The sequence below is a fragment of the Podarcis bocagei genome (genome assembly GCF_964188305.1).
Source record: "Podarcis bocagei genome assembly, chromosome: 15".
NCBI lineage: Eukaryota > Metazoa > Chordata > Lepidosauria > Squamata > Lacertidae > Podarcis > Podarcis bocagei.
In genome coordinates this window covers 44,971,496-44,993,598 of record NC_138141.1, presented here as the reverse complement: position 1 = coordinate 44,993,598, position 22,103 = coordinate 44,971,496, and the positions used below count along the sequence as shown (strand labels likewise).

Sequence of the window (22,103 nt, the reverse complement as noted above, 5' to 3'; positions counted from 1 at the left end):
ATCAGCCTAACCTACCCCGCAGGGCTGTTGTCAGGTCACCCCCATGAGGAGTCCACAAATCCCAAGGCCTCTGCTCATTCCTACCAGAGTGTAACACCCACAGTGCTTTCTTTCGGGGGGCTCCCTCCTCACAATGATTCTGTCCCTTGGGTGGCCCCTCACCAGCAAAGAGAAACCCCATGTGGTTTTTGTTTTTCTACAAACACCCCCATGAATTGATCTCCTTGGTACACTCTGTTTTCCTTTTCACTTCCCCTGCGATTCCCCCCATGGTACCCTCACTCCCCCTATTTGGGACACTTTCCACTATTTCGGAGGACCTTAAGGTCCATAAATAGCAACACCCTGGAGGTCCTGGGCCCTAAGGAAGTTAGATTGGCCTCAACCAGAGCCAGGGCCTTTTCAGTACTGGCCCCAACTTGGTGGAACACTCTGCCTCATGAGACCAGGGCCCTGCAAGATCTGATTTCTTTCTGCAGGGCCTGTAAGACAGAGTTGTTCCGCCTGGCCTTTGGCTTGGAATCAGTCTGATTCCCTCCCCCTCTTTCTTTTTCCTTTCCCCTCCTGTGAAGAGGCTACATCCTAATGTTTTAATGTTGTATTTTAATCTTTTTAAAATTGTATTTTAACCAACTTGTTTTTATTATTGGTTGTTAGCCGGCCTAAGCCCGGTCTTGGCTGGGGAGGGCGGGGTATAAATAAAATATTATTATTACTGTTGTTGTTATTATTATTATTATTCCCCTTTGGTACACCCCCCCATGATTCGGTCTCCTTGGTACACCCCACATTCCCTTTCCAACCTCCTCCCCCCCCCATGAATCCTTCTCCTAATTGTCCTGCTCCCACTTAGTACGCTCCACTTCCCCCCTCCAAGAACGCACTTTTGACACTCTATTTTGCTATTGAAACCCTCCCTTTCCTTTCCCTCCATTCCCCTTGGTACGGTCCACTTTCCTTTTCTCTCTTTCCTCCCCCCCTCCGTTTCCCACAGTTTGGTACGCTCCTTCCCCCCTCTTCTTCTAACGCGATTCCCCCTCTGGTACGCCTTCTTTTTATTGTCTCCTTGTGCGCATGCGCGCTCGCACCCTTCACTTCCCCTCCCACCCTCCTTCACCAAGCCGCGAGAGGAAGATAAAAAGCAGTTGACGTCTTTTTTTCTATTAGTCCCACCCTCTCGCTTTTTACTAGTCCCACCCTCTCGCTTTTTCCCTATGTGCGCACGCGCATTCCATCTCTCTGTCCGACCCGCCCATTCGCCGTCCCCGCCTCCGCCTCTGGCTCCTCCCTCCTTCCCTCCTGCCAATCACCGCGCCTCCCAGTCAGTCCGCGAGCGCCGATGACGAGAATGGTCCCGTTCTGGTTCTCGCCGCCGAGCTCGAGCCCGGGCCCAAGTCTCGCGAGAGGGAGCCCGGTGGGCTGCTGAGGCAGTGGCTGAGGCGGACGAGGAAGGGCGGGCGGCGGAGGCGGAGGAGAAAGAGGCGGCGGCTGAGGCGGCTGAGACTGGGGAGTCCGAAGGGGGGAAGCCGGTGCTGGTGGCGGTTGCCCTCGGGGGTGGGGTGCGAGGGGTGTCGCCTTCGTCGTCACCATCCTCCTCCTTCTCTCCGTCGCCCGTGAGGGAGGCGCCGGCGGCCTCCGGCCCGGCCCGCCCTCCCCGCCTCCCTTCGGCCCTCCCCGCACCGGAGCGGACTGGGCGGGCGCAGGCCGGGCGAGGGGCCTTGGCGGCAGCGACATCGGCCACGGAGGACGAGGAGGACCTGAAGGGTGAGCGGCTCCGCTCCGCGGAGGAGGGCCGGAGGACGAGGGCGGCGGCGGCAGAATCAGAATCCTGCTTGGGGCGGGGCCTCCTCGGGTCGTGGAGGGGGTGTGGGAGGGGTGTGGAAAGGGTTAAAAGGAGACAACTCTCCCCTCCTCCCAAAAAGCAGCGGCGTTTTTGGGAGGAGGGGACACACACCTGGGGGGAGGGGTCGACGTCTCCGGAGGGGGGGCGATCTTCTTCCCTTCCCCCTTTCAAATTTACATGGGAGTATAGCTTCCGAATGTGTGTCTGTGTATAGGTTTGTATCTCTATGAAAGCCTGTGTGTTTGTGTGTACTGTTTATGTGTGTGTGTGTGTGTGTGTGTGTATATATATATATATATAGTGTGTGTGTGTGTATAGTGTATACTGTAGTGTATAGTGAAACATTCCCTTTCTCTCTACACATACACAGTCCTTTTCAGAGATACATTTTGGGGGGCACTGGAGACAATGTGTTTATGTATGGATATTGCATGTATATATTACATACAACAGGCAAATATATAGAGACATGTAATGTGTAATATTGAATCCCGTGTGTGTGTGTGTGTGTGTGTGTGTAGAAATTGATATAAATATATAGATACAACTCGATGGCGCATGGGGGGCACTAGTGGCTTAGGTGTCTTTCTCTACTGGGGAAGAATCAGGATATATACAGGGGAAAGGGATTTGTCATCTCCCTTATAGAATAACAAGGAGGCGTGGATGCTTTTAAATGGGAGAGAGTCAGGAATAGGAGATAACTGTCCTCAAGAGGGGGGAGGGGATCAGGACAGGTGTAATACCTCTGTTCGGGGTTGGACCTCTCTCTCCCTCTATAAAATAACTAACATAGGGTGTATCTTTCTTTGGTTTTTGGTGGTGGGGGGAGTGTCAATGGGGGATGAGGAGTTGCCTTTTCCCAATGGGGAAAATCCGAATATAATGTGAAGGGATAGTTTTCTATGGAAGGGAATTCTTTCCCACTCCCACAATATAACACAGGGTTGTGGTGTCTTTTTATTGTGGGTGGGCAGTCAGGGCTTTGGAAAGTGTTGTGCCTACTAAGGAAAAGGATCTGAATGTGATATGGGGCGGAAGAGGAGGGCATCTTTATTGGGGAACAGGAGGTGATCAGGACATCATTTAGTCATTCACATGATACTTTTTGGGGTATGGGTGGGTGTGGGCAGTGATGTATTGGGGCTGCACATCAAGGTTTCCTTTGTTGTTTATTTTAAATATGATATCCCGTCTTCCACTTATGCCAATAAAGGCCAATATAACAACAATATCCCATCTTCCTATTAGAGAAAATGTTACAAAAACAATAGAGTTGAATAGCAGGGGGAGATATCACAGAAAGCCCACCATCGTTGATTGCTGTTTCTGGGGGTGGGGTGCAGTGCTGCAATAGGGGAGGGCAGCACCCCAGATTGCCATATTCCTTATAGAGGTCAAAGGAACAATATTGTGGGTTGATTGCTTAGAGATGTATTCTCTTCATGGTTGGAACAGGTGACAGGAAGGCAGAATGGAATTGCTTGTGCTTCAAGGAGTGGGGGTGAAGAGGAAGGGCTGCTAGTGGATAAATTGTGATGTTCTTTCTCCAGGAATGTAATATGTAATTTTTTGTGATTAAAAAGTGCTTGTGATTAAAAGTGAGAATTGTTATTGCAGGGTTTGTTTGTTTTCAGCGTTAGATATGTAGTGGATAGTTATCAGTTTTGTGACCTTTCCGAGTTTGGGACCCCTTCCCAGCTTTTAGAGTGTAGAAGACAAATCACAGGCCTGGCTCAGAGGGGGTTTAAGAGGGACATGTCTCCTTCTGTAGTGTAACTCATAGAACGGGTCTGTGGGGGGGGGGAGGATTCTTAGCTCCTGGAAGGCTGTGCCAGGATTTGCAAAGTGTTGCCCCTTCATTTACGGCTCAGGGGCCTTTCTTTGTGCCCTGGGAGCCAGGCAGAAGACAGCAGGGCCACCTGCCTATTTTTAGCTATGTTCTTCTGGGTGGTATGTGACTGTCTTCCCTCAGCCCCCTTTTTTTGTCCCAGGACTTGGTGCACAAGTACACCAGCATTTCCTGGTTGAGATGATGGCCTGGACAGGATAGGGGAGTGGAAAGATGCGCCCACCCCCCAAAGGAGAAGCAGCTTGTAGCCTGCGTTTGCCGGTTGTGTCCGTATACCATTGGAGGCTTGTTATAGTAGCCTTCTGGGGTAGCCAGAAATACCCTCCCCTTTTTGGATGCCTGTGGTGCTGCAGAAGTCTTTCTCTTTCCACATACACAGCCTTGGAAACTGTTGTACCCTTAGAGGTGGAGCATCAGGAGGCATAATGGCACCTCCTTTGGAAGGGTTGCTTCCTCTTTTCTTAACCAGTAACAGGACCAGCCTGACACACTTTCCCCCAGTGACTTGTGGTGGGGATGGCAGTCAGTCGGGCCACTTGTCATTGATTTGGCCTGATCACATCCTAGTGAAGACCCTGGATGAAAGCTTAAAAAAAATGTGGAAATGAAAGCAACATTTATTTCATGTATTCCTTTTAATTGGCCTGCTCATTTTTGCTGGAAACCTGCTTCTTTAGAGGGACAAGAGAAAGGGGTGTGTAGTGTGGAAAAGGCTTTTTTTTCAGGCTGCCCAGGCTGCTAATTGATGACTGTGACCTATATTAAAAAGGCCTTGTGTTGATTCTCTTTAGTAATTGCTGTGCCCAGCAGCAAAAGAATCATTTCAGTGCATCCAGTTATCTTTTGGGATCTAAGTGTCAGGACTTAAGAGTTTTCATTCCTTTATGATACCTTGTTTGACTATCTTACTCATTGCTGTTTGGCAAGATGGTTGAAAATATTCTTTGGTGGATACCAATACATATAAGTACTCTGGCATCTTAGTGAGGGGTGTGGTACAAGGAACTGAGTGAAATTAAAATTGTTTTGTCATGTGAGTAATATATTCATTACTTCAGTATGTTGATAAATATGTACCATAACTTAAGCCTTACATCTTCATGAGGTCATTTTTGAAGCCTTGGGTCTTCATGAGGTTATTTCTATAGCCAAGAGGAAGGTATTTTCTGTTTATCATGACAGAGTGTATTTTATATGTGGTTTATTTGGGGGGCAGTGGCTAAAGTTTCAATTGAGAAAATTAAGCAAAACTGTTTCTTCATTCTTGGCTAAACTCTGAATGTTACCTGCAAATGTGCCACATACTTTCTGGCATTAATTCTGTCTATATTATGTATGATTCCTTTCTTTTTACTAAATGCAATACTTTAAAACATTGGTCTTCAGCTGGTGGGTTGGGACCCATTAGCGGGTCACAGTCTGATCCAAGGTGAGTCAGAATAGCAGCATTACCACCATGCAAATATATGGCAAAAGATTAAGAAATGGGTCCTCAGATGCTTATTTGGGTTAAAAGTGGGTAAAATATTTTCAGTCTTGTTGCTTTTCTGCAATTCAGACTTGCAAGTGGCAACTTGCCTGGCTGGCCATTTGTGGCTAGTAAGAATTGTCTCAAGGTGAATAGGTGTTTTGTTTAAGCCATTAATGTAGGAACGTGTCAACAAGACTGCTCTAGAATGTAGCTCATCATTGCATATGGAACTTGAATCCACGCAGTAGGAAGCTAGGATATAATTCATAGAGATGTAGATTTCTTACCATTTATATTTCTACAGTAGTGTAGGCTGCTATACGCTGGTTTTTTCACAGAAGAAATGGATGCTTATAACTTCAGACCTCACCCCTTTTAAATACAATATATCTTTTTACTATTTGCCAGCTGCTTGTGCCCAAGGACAAGCATGGCTGACAATGGGTTTGACCTTCCAGGTCAAATTCTTTGCAACATTTGTACAGTACTAATTCAAGCTGATGTGCCTCTGTGTTACATCCATATAGTTTCTCAAAATACGTTCATATGTTGTTGGTATGCCGGGGGCCACTTCCTTTTTATGCCAAGCTTTTGATGGATTGCCCCTGCATGGGGTGCAGTGCTGGACTCTTTGTGGAAGGAATGGGTATTATAAGTATTCCTACTTCTATCTTTCTTGGTTTAGAGACAATTTTGACAGTTTACATGGATTATTTGTTTGCTTCTGAACCCCTGAATAGATAGAATGGGGTGGCGGTGAAATAAGCTTTTTATTTTTAGTATTTCTCATTCTGTGTTTAGGTTTGTAGTATGTGGGATTGCTGAGAGCACTTCTTAATCCTCCAGCTTGTGAAGGTATTTTTCTAGGCCTCTTGTGTTGTGATTTATATTGGTTTTCTTGCAGTTTATTGTACTCTGTTGTATATATTTTTCTATTCTACACTTTGGAGACTTTTATTATTTTTAATCATTATCATCACCGCCTTAGATTTATTGTGTCATACTGAGACATCAGGTCAAAGAAATACTCATTCTCAATCATGGGTTTAAGGGCACTGTTTCTTTAGAAACAATAAACGGGTCTAAGTGCAGAGGTTAGTGGGTTCTTTTTTAAAAAACGTGGACCATCAAAATTAATTTTTTGCATGTGGCAAACAGGTGTTTTCTGAACTTTGTAACATCTAAGGTAGACTTTAAAAAAAATGAACATTTATGTATTTTCTTTCTTACGAAACATCATAATCTTCCCCTTTAAAAAATGATCCAGACATTTTCTGTGTTGTGATTTTAGAAGCTGTTACTTTTAAACCAAAATATAACGTTAAATGCATAGGAGTTGGTGCTCTGTGCCTAATCCTTGGACTTGCGCTCTCCCTCCTCACCTTTCATAGCAATTCTCTCCTTCTTCCAAACCATAGTTTGCCAGTTTGGGTGAAGTTGCAAGCTATGGTCTGCCAGGAAAACAGTGAGGAGAGAATCCATCCAGGTTCATTTACATAATGCCAAGCCACTCCCATAACTCCTTACATATTTCTTCCTGTGATACAGGTACGTGAGGGAAAAATTACGAAGATAACAGATGAGGGTGTGTAAGACAACATAGTATACATTACTCTTTTTACAGATCACTGTACTCATTGCATACCTGTATACATGGTGTATGTAAATATTACAAGGCAGTTTACCTCAATCACATGGCAGCCATTCTCAAGAAACATACCTTGTAGAATCTTGTGTTAAGAGTTAAACGTTGTTGAAAGTGCAGGAAATAGTCTCCTTTAAAAAAAATGCTTAGAGTCAAGTGGGAAAACCCATTAAGTTTGAATTTTTGGGATTTGCTATTTTTTACTGTCTTGTGGTTTTTCAACTGACCCTGCTTTTGTAACTCTCAGAGATATATTTGTTACAGTAGCACATGATGTGCAGAATGAGGTACAGTGGTGCCCCGCAAGACGAATGCCTCGCAAGACGGAAAACCCGCTAGACGAAAGGTTTTTCCATTTTTGAGCTGCTTCGCAAGACGAATTTTCCTATGGGCTTGCTTCGCAAGACGAAAACGTCTTGCGAGTGTTCCGATTTTTTTTCGCTCCCCCCCCCTTTTCTAAGCCGCTAATAGCCTTTTAGCCGCTAAGCCTTTAATAGCCGCTAAGCCGCTAATAGCGCTAAGCCGCTAATAGGGTTGCTTCGCAAGATGAAAAAACCGCTAGACGAAGAGACTCGCGGAACGGATTATTTTCGTCTTGCGAGGCACCACTGTAGTCTTGTTTCGTCACGATGCTGTGAGAGCGTATTACCTGAAGATCTTGCAAGGCTAGTATTCTGGCTGAATGACTTTGAACTTGGCTGTTTGCTGGTTCAGCACATTTTAAATGTTCAAATTTCCTGTAATATTTAAACTGCTCATGTGGATTTTGTGTATTAATTAGGCCGGAACCTTCAGCCTCAGGATTGTGTATGTCTTGGTGTAGCCTACAACTTCGGTCTTATCTTCGTTGAACTTAATGAATCTTGTTCCATCAAAGCCTCAGCCTGCTTCTTTGTTTTGGACCCTTCAAAGTGGGCAGACATTTGCTGCCATCCTGCTGCTCTACCAGTTTGTCTAGCCAGGTGTATGGGACACCTTTTATTTTGTGGCCTTTTAGTTCTACACTTTACAAAAAGAATTCTCTGAACCCATATGAGTATATATACAAAGGCATAAACGTGACAACTTGGAAAAAAGCTTCCTGCGTCTGTACTCTAGTGCAGTGTTTCCCAACCGGTGTTCCCCGGCACACGAGTGTGCCGTGAGACACCGGCTGGTGTGCCGCGAGATGCCTGGAGGGAGGCGGGTGAGTCGGGCGGCGAGAGGCGGGGCGGCGGCGGCGAGGAGAGGCCGCGCCTCCTGCTGCTGCCTGGCGCTCCTCCTCGCAGCCGGCAGCGCTGCCTGGGCGCCTCCGCGCGACTCTGTCTCGCTGGGTTTGGTCTCCCAGCAGAGACGGGTCACACGCGCCCCTCCCTCCCTCCCTCAGCCTGCGCGGAGGGAGAGCCAGAGAGAGGCATCGCTCCTGCGCTCCGAGGCGGATTGAGCGCAGCTGAGAGGAGCTGCCGAGGGAAAAAACGTTCACTTTTGTGCGTCCCTCCCGGCGTGACGCTGCGCGCTGACGTCACGGGGCGGGGCTTTAATGGTGGTGTGCCGCGAGATTTTTTTTTAGTACACAGGTGTGCCGTTGCCCAAAAACGTTTGGGAAACACTGCTCTAGTGCTTCCTCCTTAAAGACCCAACCAATTTTAGCAACAGTGGCAAAATGAAAAAAGAAGACATAGTGCTTGGATGGGTGTAGCTTAGCACCCCAACAGGGAAGCAAATTGCCCCTTCCCCATTAGCAAAGGGATCATTTTATGAGCGGCAAGAGGCAATAACCCTCTTTTCTCATATGATCTGCATGCAGCGTGGCTGCCTGCTTGTGTGTATGCTTGCATGCAAGAGTGTACCAGTAGCATTCAGTTCCCAGAGAGTAGGCCACATGTGAATATGGCCCTCAGGGCCAAAAAGGTTAGCCTCCCCACCATGGACAATAAGTTGTCTCTATCAGAGTGCCATGACTTCTCTGCTTCATCTGTCTGCTACTGCTGGCCTTTGCCTCCCCTTCTAGTGGCCTGCTTCATTCTGGATTACTTTCTGATATCAGGTGTGGGGCAGGTAAAGGCAGGGCTTGGTTGAAAGGGAGTTTGCAGGCACCAGTCATCAGCAGTGCCTGCAAAGCCCCTTTCAAAGTGCAGGGCAAGATAGCACTCTAAGAAGGGCATCTGAAGACCCTTGTGGGCAAATGACGCCATCTTATCATGATTGTGACATTGTGATTGTGATTGACAGGTGGGCAGTTCCACCCTTCTTTGGAACTTTGCCCACAAAGGGTGGGGGAGATAATAATCGGGCCAGTCTCCCCACACTTGAGCCACTACTTTCATTCGTGATGTAGCATTGGGCTGCAGTCAGATGATTGTATCTGCTGGCTGGGGCTTGAAAACTTCTGAACTGTTGGTCCCACCCTGATTGTTTAGATGATGATATCTAATTTATTGTCTGGCATGGAGTAAATTGCCTTAAGAACCTCTTTCTATCCATGCTAGGGAGCTCTGGGTTTGCAGTCTGTTTCCTTGTTAGAGGTGCTAGACTGTACACCTGGCCTGCCTATTTACTTACTGTGTTTAATTGATAAGAAGGTATGCGTTGACTTGGCATTTGGTTTTCAGGTCAGCTATTTCCTGATATTGGGCAGAGAAGCATCTGATCATTTCATACATATTTGTGGTTTTTTGTTGTAGGACTAGATCGCCTAGGGGCCACACCTGTTTCGCTTCAAGATGCATTACACTGCTGGATGTATAAGGTGTTGCCTGATTGCTTTGGATAATACGTTAGTGCAGTGGCAGCCAAACTGTTTCACAGAACTGTGAGAAGGCAGTCCACTGTTATCAAGATGGCTTCTCCAGCCCTGCTTATATTCTCCTCCAGCATTTTAGCTCCAGGGCACATTGTATTGGGTATGTGTGCTCAAGTTGGTTCAGGGTAATGATGAGGCGCAACAAAACTGGCTGGTGGACCTGTGGAAACTGATTGCTCTTCCAGAATCTACTGCAGTGTGCAAGAGTGTCATGGCAGACCAGATACATGTACAGTGCATAGGTGTCTCTGAAGGTAGAAAGCTTGAGAACCTTCACTGGGACATGCTTTTTTTTAATAAAAAAAAATCAGTGTGGCTGTTAGAAGATAATCTTCTTGAGTCATGCTTCACATATATTTAGGCTGGGGGTCTAACTTGGCTATAACTACTCAACAATGTGAAGTGAGGATAGAGAATGTACTTAAAGCATCACCTCAGTGTTGTAGTCGTGAAAAACATAAAAGTAACATAATGAATTTATTAGAAGAATGGAAAACAAATATGCAAAGATCTACAGCTTGCTACAAACTTTGATGCCCAAGCTGACAACAACAGTCCTCAGTTATTTTCTGTATGGATAAATAATTGGTGATTATTTTTGTCTGAGAATTAGATAGCAGTTTTATTGATTTATATTTCATTCCTGCTCTTTCAGTGAAAAATTGTCTGTCAAACAATTTCATAGCAAACAAAGTCAAATAAAACTTGTAAATGTTAAACCAAGCAGAAAATACACCTGGAGTAGAGGATTTTTAACTGGATTAAGTTCCAGGCATGATTGAGGGTTAGACCTTTGGGAAGGGCCATAACACAGTGGTACAGCAGCAGCTTTTCATGCAGAAGGCCAAGGTTCAGTCCCCAAATAGCATCTCCAGGTAGGCCTGGGAAAGAGACATCCATCTGAGACTCTGGAGAGCCATTGCTGCCTGTTAGTGTGGACAATACTGCATTGGATGGACTGTTAGTCTGACTTGGTATTAGGCTGCGTCCTATGTTCATAGGCCAGATGACTTGGATATATTTGCTGTTGTTAATGCAGGCTGAGTCTAGGAAAGATTTGCCAGCGGCTTGATGTTGTGAAGATCAGTTTTCTCTGTGGGGCCTGCCATGACTCTGGCGTTTGTGGTTGTTGCATTATTTCTTTGCATACATGCACATGTTGCCCTTTCAAACAAATGCATAAAAGCTGGTAGTTAACCATCTTTTTACTTGCCCACCTACATCTCTGCTAATCACATCATCTGCTTGAAAGGAGGATAAGAAACTGTTCAGATTTCTAAAATCCTTCTTGTTTGGTCTCTTGATGATGTAAGTGGCTGCTTATAAGCCTGCTACCCAGCTACATTCTAGATGGAGGCAAATGATTTAACTGAAATTTTACTGAGAGACTTTTTTCTTTTTGCATGCGTGTATCATTGCAAATAAACAAAATGTGTGAGTCATTGTGTGCAACTTTGAGGGGGCCAGATACAAGGAAAGACGCTTCTAAGAGTGAGTGTAAATTTGCAGAGAGAGGGCTGTGTTCCAAGGTCACTGCTGCTATCATGACTTTTTGGGACTGGAATTCTCCAGTACTGATTCATAATCTATGAGAAGCACTGAAAAGATGTACTAGAGGAAAATGAAGCCCTTGGCAATTTCCTTGGGAAAGTAAGGCCAGTGGAGGCTGGTCTATCAGGGCAAATTGGGCTCTGATCCACAAACCTCACCCAGCCTGCCCTCACCTGCTTCCCTTCTTACTGATGGCACTGGCTGTGAGCTTCCTCCACTTTGTCATCCTCTTAGAATTCAGCAGGGAGGAGGGTGGAGAGAAAGTTAGAATTAGTTGACTCTGCCTGCCATTGTCTTATCAGTCCCAATAAGCACCAGCTACCACTCAGTTAGACTTAGTTGAAAAAGCAAATCTAGGTACTTTTGCAGAGAAATGGTAGCATTTCTGCAGGCAAAACTGTTCTCCATCCACTTTTCACTTGCCTTACTCTGTTGGGCTCAGATGAGATGCTAAGCTGCTTGTGGTGCTGAGTAATCAACTTGCATAATAGATGTTTAGTTCTAATGAGCACAGATAAATACTGAAGTCTTGGTTTAACAAAACACTTTGAGGGTGGCTAATTTTTAATCTTTACACCCAATAAAGCATTTTTGTTTTCTTCCTAGGTTCTACTGGCTCTTTCTTGGAAATAAGTAGTGCAAACAACTTTTGTCTGTCCCCACGATCCATTGTAAAAGGGATCTTGGGTGAAGGTGGAGATGGGTAGGGAATAAAAACATTCCCTATACCTGCAGTTAACTCCACCCATTTTTTCAGTTTGTGCCTCTTGACTGAGAAGAGAAGCATACAGTGGTACCTTGGTTTTCAAACGTAATCCATTCCGGAAGACTGTTCGAGTTCCCAAACATCTGAAAACCGAAAACTCAATACGGAAAACTCAATACAGAAGCTGCATAGCATGTTTGACTTCCAAGGTGTGTTCGAAAACTGAAGCATTTACTTCCGGGTTTACAGCATTCGAAAACCGAAGTGTTTGTCAACAGAGATGTTTGAAAACCGAGGTACCACTGTATTTGCAAAACAGGGATTGGAGTGCTTGGAAGTGAGAAGTACAGTGGTACCTCGGGTTACATATGCTTCAGGTTACATACGCTTCAGATTACAGACTCCGCTAACCCAGAAATAGTACCTTGGGTTAAGAACTATGCTTCAGGATGAGAACAGAAATTGTGTTCCAGCGGCGCGGCGGCAGCAGGAGGCCCCATTAGCTAAAGTGGTGCTTCAGGTTAAGAACAGTTTCAGGTTAAGAACGGACCTCCGGAACAAATTAAGTACTTAACCCAAGGTACCTCTGTACCTTAAAACCACCTTCCTTTGTCATCCTTCCCAGTTAGTTTGGACTGAGGTGTTAACCCTCTGCTCCAATTTAACATTAGGTCACAAAGAACTTGCTGTGTGAGCGTTCAAGAAAAATAAGCCCAAAGCCTCTATTGGAGTGCACAAAAGTAGTTTTGTGTGAACCTGCAGCTGATACGTTGTCTATAAGAAAAATCTGTTTCTTTGAAATTTAGCCAAATAGAATTAGTTGAAATATCTGTCTGATAGATGGTGTTTTTGGCCTCTTGAAATTTATTGAAATGCAGGGAGAGAGGAGGAAGTTGACTCCTGGACCTTTCTAGGGATGCATGCCTTCCACTAGGCTGGAAGAACAATGGCTGTGTGTGTTTGTTTTTACTCATCTTCTCCCCAAATGTTGGTTAACAAGTTGTTCCATTCAATCATGTGAGGGTTGGAGGGATAAATGTTGGAGTCATACTGCCCTGGTGAAGCAGGACCAGTTGCTTTTTCTCTCTTGTGGGAGTCGTAGTCTGAATAGAGTGGTACATTTCAGAAACATGTAAAACTGTAGTAGTTTGGCTCGTTCAGTCCACAGAGGCTTAGAATCTGGGATTAGGAAGCAAAGAAAATGCCATGGCAACGTAAGGCAAACTCCGCATCCAGAATTATGAAAAGTAACAGCATGATTTCCTTGGTTTGCTAAGTATGTTTGGCAGAATTTAGCATTTCTGGTCACACAATTCTTCTTTTTAAAAATTCAGGTTTTTTGTGTAAACCAGCCAGTTTCTAAACATCTTTCCACATCCTAGATGCCAAAACAAAACATGGACATGTTTATAACTTTTCTTTCTTGAGCTTCCTCACCACCAATTGTCAAAAATACTGATTTTACCATCTCGCTTGATTTTTAAATGTGCTTGATCTTCAAGTTCTAGTTGTTTTTCCTTTTTGCTTCTTTTGACTGGCTTGATCTGTTTTCTCAAGGGAATTTGCCATGAATTACCTTTTGAACACTGCCATGAATGAAAATCTCATTAGTTCATCTTTTCTCTCCTGTTTGAGGGATTTATATCTTGTATGTGACTTAGCGTGGCAAATCAAATAGGCTTTGGGATATTTGCTTTGCATGCAAAAGCCCCCAGGTTCAATTCCTGGTATCTCTAGGTAGGGTTGGGAGAGGCTCCTGCTAGTTACCCTGGAGACGCACTGCCAGTCAGTGTGGACAATGCTGAGCTAGATTGAGCAGTGGTCTGACTCAGTTTAAGACTATGCTACTATGAAAGATTTGAGGTGCAGAATGAATTTCTTCACCCTTGATTTCTGCTAACTCTGAGATGTCAGAATTCAAGCAGCTTTGGTGTTAACTTCCCAAGGTTGTTCGTTTTAATTATCCCATTACTTTGGGATATTTGCTTTGCATGCAAAAGCCCCCAGGTTCAATTCCTGGTATCTCTAGGTAGGGTTGGGAGAGGCTCCTGCTAGTTACCCTGGAGACGCACTGCCAGTCAGTGTGGACAATGCTGAGCTAGATGGAGCAGTGGTCTGACTCAGTTTAAGACTATGCTACTATGAAAGATTTGAGGTGCAGAATGAATTTCTTCACCCTTGATTTCTGCTAACTCTGAGATGTCAGAATTCAAGCAGCTTTGGTGTTAACTTCCCAAGGTTGTTCGTTTTAATTATCCCATTACTTTGGTGCTCAAGCAGTGTTCCACTTTGTTCCAAATCGATAATAGCTTGTTTTCTGGTACACTCTAGTTTTAGCTAATCTGAGAGGTGCTTGCACATGAAGCTGTCCCCCCGTCCCCACTAAATCTGTTGTGTGTGTCATTCACATGTTGTAGGTGATAGATGTTGTAGGTGTTTTATTAGATTGGCTTCTCTCTGGTCACCCTAGCCTTTGAGGGCTGTGTGAACTGGGCCGTCTTGTTCAGTGCCATAGCCTGACAGCATTCCATAGATTTCAACTTCCAGATACCAAGGGGTAGGCAGGCCTGCCATGGTTAGATTTGCACTAGGAAGCCTTAGTTGGAGCCCGTCCAGCAGGATAGGTACTGGAGCATGGTCAGATGCAAGCAGGATATTCAGGGCTGACGGGAAGGACTGGAGCAGCAAGTCAGCATCAAGAACCCGGGGAGTCAGCCCAAGAGAGCAGGTCAGGAACAAACGGGCAGCAAAGCAGGAGAATCAATAGCGTTTACTTTTGAGTAAACATGACTGCAGTTGTGCGCTGCCACTCAAGTGACTTGAAGCTGATATGCCAAAACAGGCTGCACTTCAGATACATAGGAAACAATTTGTCTCTGCATCCTGACTCCTCAGTGTATGGTGGGTGTTGCTTGGATTGGGTCTCCCATCTCCCCCCACCCCTCAAAGTTAAAAGTGCAAATCCATCATTGCCCCTTGCCTCCTCTCACATTTGATCATTATGATGCACAAGTAAACCATGCACTGGTAACCTCAAGGTTAGATTACTGCAGTGCATTATACGTAGGACCACAATACCTCAAGGACCACCTCTTTCGATATGAACCCACTCGGACCCTGATATCATCTTCTGAGGCCCTCCTTCGTGTGCCTCCTCCTCAAGAGGTCCGGAGGGTGGCAACACGAGAACAGGCCTTCTCTGCAGCGGTTCCCTGACTGTGGGGTGCTCTTCCAGGGAGGTTCGCCTGGCACCTTCATTATACACCTTTAGGCATTATACACCTTTAGGCTCCAGTGTTCCTCTTTAACCAGGCCTTTGGTTGATTGACATCGTATGCCCTTTCAAAATGTTTTTGGGGGTTATTGGCTTGTTTTGTTTTTATTTTTGATTATGTATTTTGTGGTTTTATATCTTTATCCAGTCAATCGCTCTGAGACCTGCAGTTATAGGGCGGTATATAAATTTAATAAATTACAATAACCTCCTTGAAGAGGTTTTTAAAAAGGTGTTTGTTAAACAGAGCTAGCTGCCTAGCACATCAGTTCTTTTCTCCTGATAGGTTTAGTAGATGTTTGTCTGGATGCAGAAATCTTTTCCGTGTGCTCTGCAGCCTTTTCCACTGGAGCTGCCTCTTACTTTGTTGCTCTGCTGAACAGGCCCTGGATACCCAGAGGAACCAGCATCTCTTGTGTGTCACCCTGAATGAGACAGGCACGATGAATGGCCATCCTTAGCATTAGAGGCCCTGCAAAGAGCCCTTACTTGTTCATTGCTATTTCGGTGCCTCAGGTTTAAGATGACACCACTTCTAATGCTTCACCAATTGCTCCAGTGAAGTTCACATTTACTGCCCTTTAAAGTTCTCTTGGAGGTTCTGAAGCTTAAGTGGCATGACCTCAGGGGGAGGTAGCTGACGTCTCTGTCTCATACAGCTGCTCACAGGACGCCATCCACAGATTTGCTCCTTTTTAGCTGCTGAAAGATGTGGTGGAAGAAAGTGTCCTCCCCCTCCTGCCAGAAGAGATGAGCCCCTTCCTAGACACAACCTTTTTTTTGCAGGCCAGTAGCTTTCGAAGACTAATGTGCAGTGTTGTGTTAGTGTGAGGTAAGCTCAAGGGAAGGGCTATTTGCCAGTCAAGCTTACAAGTCACAAAGCTTCTACCTCCTGAACGCTTCTGCCTTTTACAGACACTTCCTAAACACTTCAGTCATGTGTCTGTGTATCGGTGAGAGAGAAACCTGGGGGGTCCAGTCCAGCTCTATTGAAAAACATCTGAGTTTTGCATGGGCTTTGCTGTGAGGATGGATTGTATTTTTCTTTTCCCCCTGAAATGTAGAGGGACAGGACTGAAATCCAAACACCACCTGTGATACTGAATTCCATGAGTGTGGAATAGCAGAAGTCTAATAGAGGTGAAAAGCTGCATAGATCTTTTTGGAACAAATTGCAACACTTAACAATACTGCGCTTGCAGTTGTCAGTGAACCTCATAGGTAATAAGTGCCATAGGTAATAAGTGCCTTTTGAATGCAGAGGAACTAGCTTCCAAGAAAACACAGTATTGCAGGATGATGCTATGGGGTGACTGTTGGCCCATGAAATAAAATGGAGGATACATAAATGTCTTCAGAGAGGTGTGAAATGCTCACTGCTTTGTGACTGAGTAATAGGGACAACTTTTAATTCTGCACCTTGTAGATGGATTTCTCTCTTCCAAATGCCCTTGATTTGCACCCTCAATGTGGAGTGTCTTCCGAGTCAAAGAACTGAAGAAGTTGTTGTTTGTTGCAGTGCAAATTCACACAGGGAAGTCCTCCCTGAGCCCCACTGAAATGAGCAGGATCCAGCAAAGTTCATTGTGGCTTTTGCACTCAAACCTTAATTTGCTGATTCATAGCCTCACTTTGTCATTTGACATGGATAGAGGCTATGGCGTGCCAGTTCTATATTTCAAGCATATTTTCAATTTAATTCTGCTTTCAGGCATCATTAATAGGTAACAGTGAAAGGAAAAAACTTGGTGAAACTCTCAGTTTGCCTCCCTATTCATAAAAGAGATAATAATTCTCACTGTCAGCTGAAAGCCATTCAGGAAGAATTTAATGGTGTGTTTAGAGGATAATTTTAATCTCTGTCTCATGCACTCTGTGGAATTGTAAGTAACCTCATGCAACATAACAGAAAATCCCTTTCCTCCCAGGCCCTTTTGAGCGATTGCGGGGATGAGGGGGTAGGTGTGTGTTTGTGGGGGAATTATTAGAGGAGGAAATTCATTCCTGCTTCTATATTAGATACTGCAGAAGGAAAATAATTTGACAACTGGAACAGTGGTTGCTCTGCATCTGGCTTTGATGCTGCAAAATCCTGTCCTCAACTTTGGACAAGCATTTTTAAAAAAGAAGCATTGCAGTTTCATTTCACATGATGTCCCCAGTTTTGTCCCGTGTGAAATTGTTTCAAAAACCCAGCTAGCAGTGCGTCTGACTAGAAAGTTGTGAGAAGGGAAATGTGAGGGTCTAAATGACCCTCCAATAACCCCAAAGAAGGTTTAAACAAAGTTAGAATCTTCACCAGTACGAAAATCTTCAAATAATTTATGCTCCATTATTCAGCAACTTCACATGAGATTTTAATGTTGTAATATGTTTTCTCTTTTATTTCTTTAAGGCTTACTGGATATTTTATTTTCAGAAATTCTTGCTCCTGCCATCCAGAAACTAGGTGTAAAAATAAACTAGTCATGTGATAGAAGTCCATGCACACAAGAGGAGATTGCAGTTATGTGCAAACACTCCCTTTATTGTGATAGCATTGACACATGTGCTGAACTTTTAATTGTGTTTTCTCCAGATTGCCTCAGGTGCCATTCCAGAGGTGGATTATATGCCTCTCAGGCTCATAGAAGGCAGCCTGTTAACATACAGGGCTTGGAGTTAGCCTCTAGGAACATCACACTCGATCCTGTCTGCGTCTGTCAGATGTCTCAGCAGGAAGTGTGTGATATCTTCCCCTATTCAAAAGACTATAAGGTGCCAATGTTATATATGTGTAATTCCTGATAAGTTCCAGTGTTTCTTCTCAGTGAATATTATTCAATTTATATACTGCCCTTTTTCAAAAGATCTCAGAACGTATGCTCACCTTCACCAGATCCTTAAGGAACCCTTGTGTACTACAAACCATGAAATAAACCTTAAGAATTCCTAAAGGAAACACAAGTAGCTTACCTTCAAAGTAAAAGAACACAGCAGTTGGCTGGTGAGAAACTGCATCTCCTAATAAAACACGTAGTGGAGTTCTGTCTCCAGACATGGCCATTGTGGTGAGGACTTTTGTAATATTGGAAGAGAAGGCATAAGAAAGCAGACAACTGTGCATTGCAAAAGAAAAGTTTATATGCAGAAGCAGGAAGAGGTGACATAGAGGTCTGCCCTCCTCCACAATGGTACCATTGGGTGGTTTTCATGGCATGAAGAGATGCTTCCCTGTGCCCATGAGAATATTGCACCAGAGGTTTCCTTGCTTTGTCTCAGTGCATTCTCGCTATCAGGTTTTACCTTTTAGAGTTCTCCACTTCACCCATGGTGACTTACAAATGTTGACTGATGGAGAAAATCAGTCAGGGCTCTTTCCAACCCTACCTAGAGATGGAACATGGCACAATCTGCATGCAGATCAAGTGCCCTACAGATGACCTTTGCTTCCTGTCTTTACCACCTGCCACTTGAGATTGCTTGGTGTGAAAGTGCCATACCTAGCATGTCCATAAGTAAATTGCCTCACTATTATTATTATTATTATTAGTAGTAGTAGTAGTAGTAGTAGTAACATCTGTATCCCTTCTTTCCTCCAAGGAGCTCAAGGTGGCATACAAGATTCTTCCTCTTCCCATTTTATGTTAAAAACAACCCTGTGAGGTAGGTTACACTGAGAGATGGTGACGGGCTAAAGGTGACCCAATGAATTTCATAGCTCAGTGGGAAATTGAACGCCAGTCTCCCAGCTTCAAGTCCAGCACTAGAAGCTGTCTTCCTGGTCAAATGGAACAGTCCCTCCCCCCCTTTCCCAACCAATCCAATTAATACAACACCTGGGGGTGATTCTGTACTCAATGGGGCACCAGATAATTCTGCCTCCATACAGGGAATTTAGACTGATGACCTTGATCAACAGAATTCAACACAAGAGGTCAATCAAGATCAAAACAGTCACCCTCCTTTAGGGATCCATTGTTTCAAATATCAGGGCCCTGCCATGGGCTTCCTTCCTTCTGTTGTTTGATAGCAGAAAACAGTGGGCAGGGATGATGGGAGTTGTAATTCAGTAAAACCTGCAGAGCCAAAGGTTTCCTGCAAGATTCGTCTCATCTCGCTGCTTCCTTGACCTAGTGGGTGGGCAAATCTTTAGCCAAAAGTGGGGGACCTCAGAGCAGCAGGATATATTGATTATGGGTGCCAATCTGAGGCTCCTCCATGAAGCCAGGAAATAACAAGGCACTCAACAAGCACATCTTTGACCTTTGGTCTGTTACTTTGGCACTCTAATAATGAGCTCTTTGTCTTCAGACACAGCAGGCATATCAAGAAATTGTTCAGCAGGCCTCTCTTTCTGTGCTTTCCCCAAACTTCAAAATATGAAATAGGCTTCTCTGGACAGTGAGGTGGCAACTTGCGGGAGGTTAGAGATGGGGGCAGGGAAGTTAAGGGAATTAGCCTGCTCAAGTCCCTGACAGCTTAAGAGAAGTACCCTGGAGGAGAGGAGGGGGTTGAGGGGGGCAGGAACTGTCCGTGCTGCTCTTGACACACTGCAATGTTTTGTTGCAGATCCAACTTGTCCTCCCAGTGGCACAATCTGGATTGGTTTGTTCTTCAGTGAGACAGCCTGAGTTGTTTTAAACCCAATACTCTGCTGCCCCAGGGTGACTACACTCATGCGTGCATCCATGTGCGCTGTGCTTAGGAGCAATGTGATGCTCCTTCCCATCCCAGGCCACACATTTCCTTCTGGTATTTAAATGTGGCCCTTCACACTGTAACTAATCCAGCTTTTAAGCCAATTTGCTTAGTCAATTATCTCTTGCCTTTTTCACTTTCACTGTAACAGGTAGAGTATTGGAATTTGGGGAGGGGTGGGGGCTTTAAGACTGTCCATTGGCCAAACCTGGATTTCCATGTTTCATGGTCATTCTCCTCATTCTGAAGAAGGGAGAGCAGATGAAATGTTTGGACAGTTGGGACTTTCAGCTCCAGGCTGGGTCCTTTTAGGACAGATGTGTCATTATTTGTAACCTGTCAGAACACAATAAACGCAGGCAAAAAGGTTGAGACAGCATCTTTATCAAGGTGGGTAAAAGTTTGTGTTATGCAAGCCTATAAGGCCCCCAAGGCTTCTCCTCTTCTAGCACAGACCGCAGTCCCTTCTGTAAGGGCCAGCTTCCTGGGCAGAGCACTTTTAATGTCTCAACTTCATTTAGGAGTCCATTGTGGAAACCTCAATCTATTCAGTTCTTTCCTCTGATCCTCAGTTCTTTTTCCCAGTCTCCAGATTCTTTCAGGTGTCAGTCCAATCCCACTCCTCTGTAACAGTGGCAAGTGAGATTGGTAAATAATTTTTGCCTTGAACTCATGGAAAACCTGAACATATTGTCTCTCCTGAATTTGAAAGGTTTTTTCCTGGTTTCTTCCCTGCTTTGGGTCTGTCAAGGGGTGGGAAACCTCTAGCCCAGGGGCTGAATGTCGCCCTCTGGGGCTCTCTGTGTGGTTCTTTGGAACTCCTCAGGCCACACCTTTCAACAGCCTGACCCTTACCCTCCTTGAGTGTTTCTGCCAGCCTGGAATGTGTCCTTGAACTCTGATAATGATTATTGGGGTGTGTGTGAGGGTGTAGGCGTGTGACCCTCAGAAGGGAAGGTGGCCCTCAGCTGAAAAAGGCTCCTCACCCTTGGTTTAGGTCTAGGCAAAGCAGGCAAGGGAGTCCATTGAGGGACGTCAGACTCTCTTTACAGTAGCTTTGGTCTTCTTCAGAATATTTATTTTACTTTGGAATAACTTCTCTGAGAAGCTACAGGAAGGGCACATAGGATTCCTTGATGCAATCACTCCAATTAGGGTGTGTGTTCTGTGTGTGTGTGTGTGTGTGTGTGTGTGTTGCCAAAGCATGAGAGTAGTCTGTTTGAGCTTTCTGTGGGATTAGGTTAAATGACGGAGCCAGCATTATGCTTACTCTCCATTTTGAGTCCGGCTGCCTTTTTTGATTGGATTTAAGTGTTGCATTGTGTCTGATTACATTGTGTGGGATTTGTGTTTTTAAATTGTGTTATTGTGCAGCACTGAGAGATTATGGGCATCTGATAAATAAGCAAACAATACCAACTGGTGCGGCGTCACCTGAGGTGCCCAATTGGCTTAGGGTTAGACTTCAGACCGAGGTGGCTAACCTGGCATTTCCCAGAGGTTGTTGGCCTCCATCTCCCAGCAGCCTGCGTGACCATTGGTGAGGGATGATGGGAGCTGCATTCTAGCACCATCTGGAGGCCACAGGTCCCCCATCCCTGCTTTAGGACAAACCTGAAATATTGCTCTGCCGATTATTACAACCATTTCTGGATTTGATAGTGAGCTTATAGTACAGCCTTTCCCAAGCTGCGACCCTCCAGAAGTTTTAGATAACTGCACCTATTCACAGCAGTGGAGGGCCTCACCACGCCTGTCCATGTTGATGGAGGTCCTTTCTGGGCCAATCCAGAGTGGTGGAGGGCCCTGCTGCGCTTCCCCGTGGGAGCGGAGGGCTTTCTGGGCATCCCCACAGCAGCAGAGGGCCTTGATGGGCCTCCCTGCAGCCGTAGAGGGCCTCCCTGGGCATCCCCGCAGAGGTGGAGGGCCCCATTGCACCTTTCTGTTAGGTGGGGGCTGCAATGCACTTCCCTGGGGCAGTGGAGAGCTTCCTGCGGTGGTGGGGGCCCACGCCATGCCTTCCCATGGCGGTTGAGGACTTTAAAATGTAAAGAAGTAGTAGATTTAATAAAAATATTAAACAAACTTCCATATAATTTATTTAATATATTTTCAACTAATTTAAGAGTAGTTTAAGTGATTTACTAGTCAGGTTGCATCTGCTTCCCCACTCGGAGGTCCAAGTGGAATTTGTGCATGCATAAGCCCTACTGAGTTCAACTAAACTTACTTCTACTTTCCTGGGAGCAAGCCCCATTAAATTCAGTAGGGCTTGCTTGTGAGTAGACATGCATTTGCT

General features: G+C 45.1%; 1 protein-coding gene across 1 annotated transcript in view; it reads left to right on the top strand.

The window, feature by feature from the left end:
* The first annotated feature begins 1,332 nt into the window (after window positions 1-1,332).
* TAOK1 (TAO kinase 1) overlaps window positions 1,333-22,103 on the top strand; it is a 58,993-nt gene continuing 38,222 nt past the window's right edge. The window contains exon 1 of the mRNA XM_081172012.1: window positions 1,333-1,764. The gene's annotated coding sequence lies outside the window, so the exon portion shown is untranslated. The remainder of the gene's footprint in view (window positions 1,765-22,103) is intronic.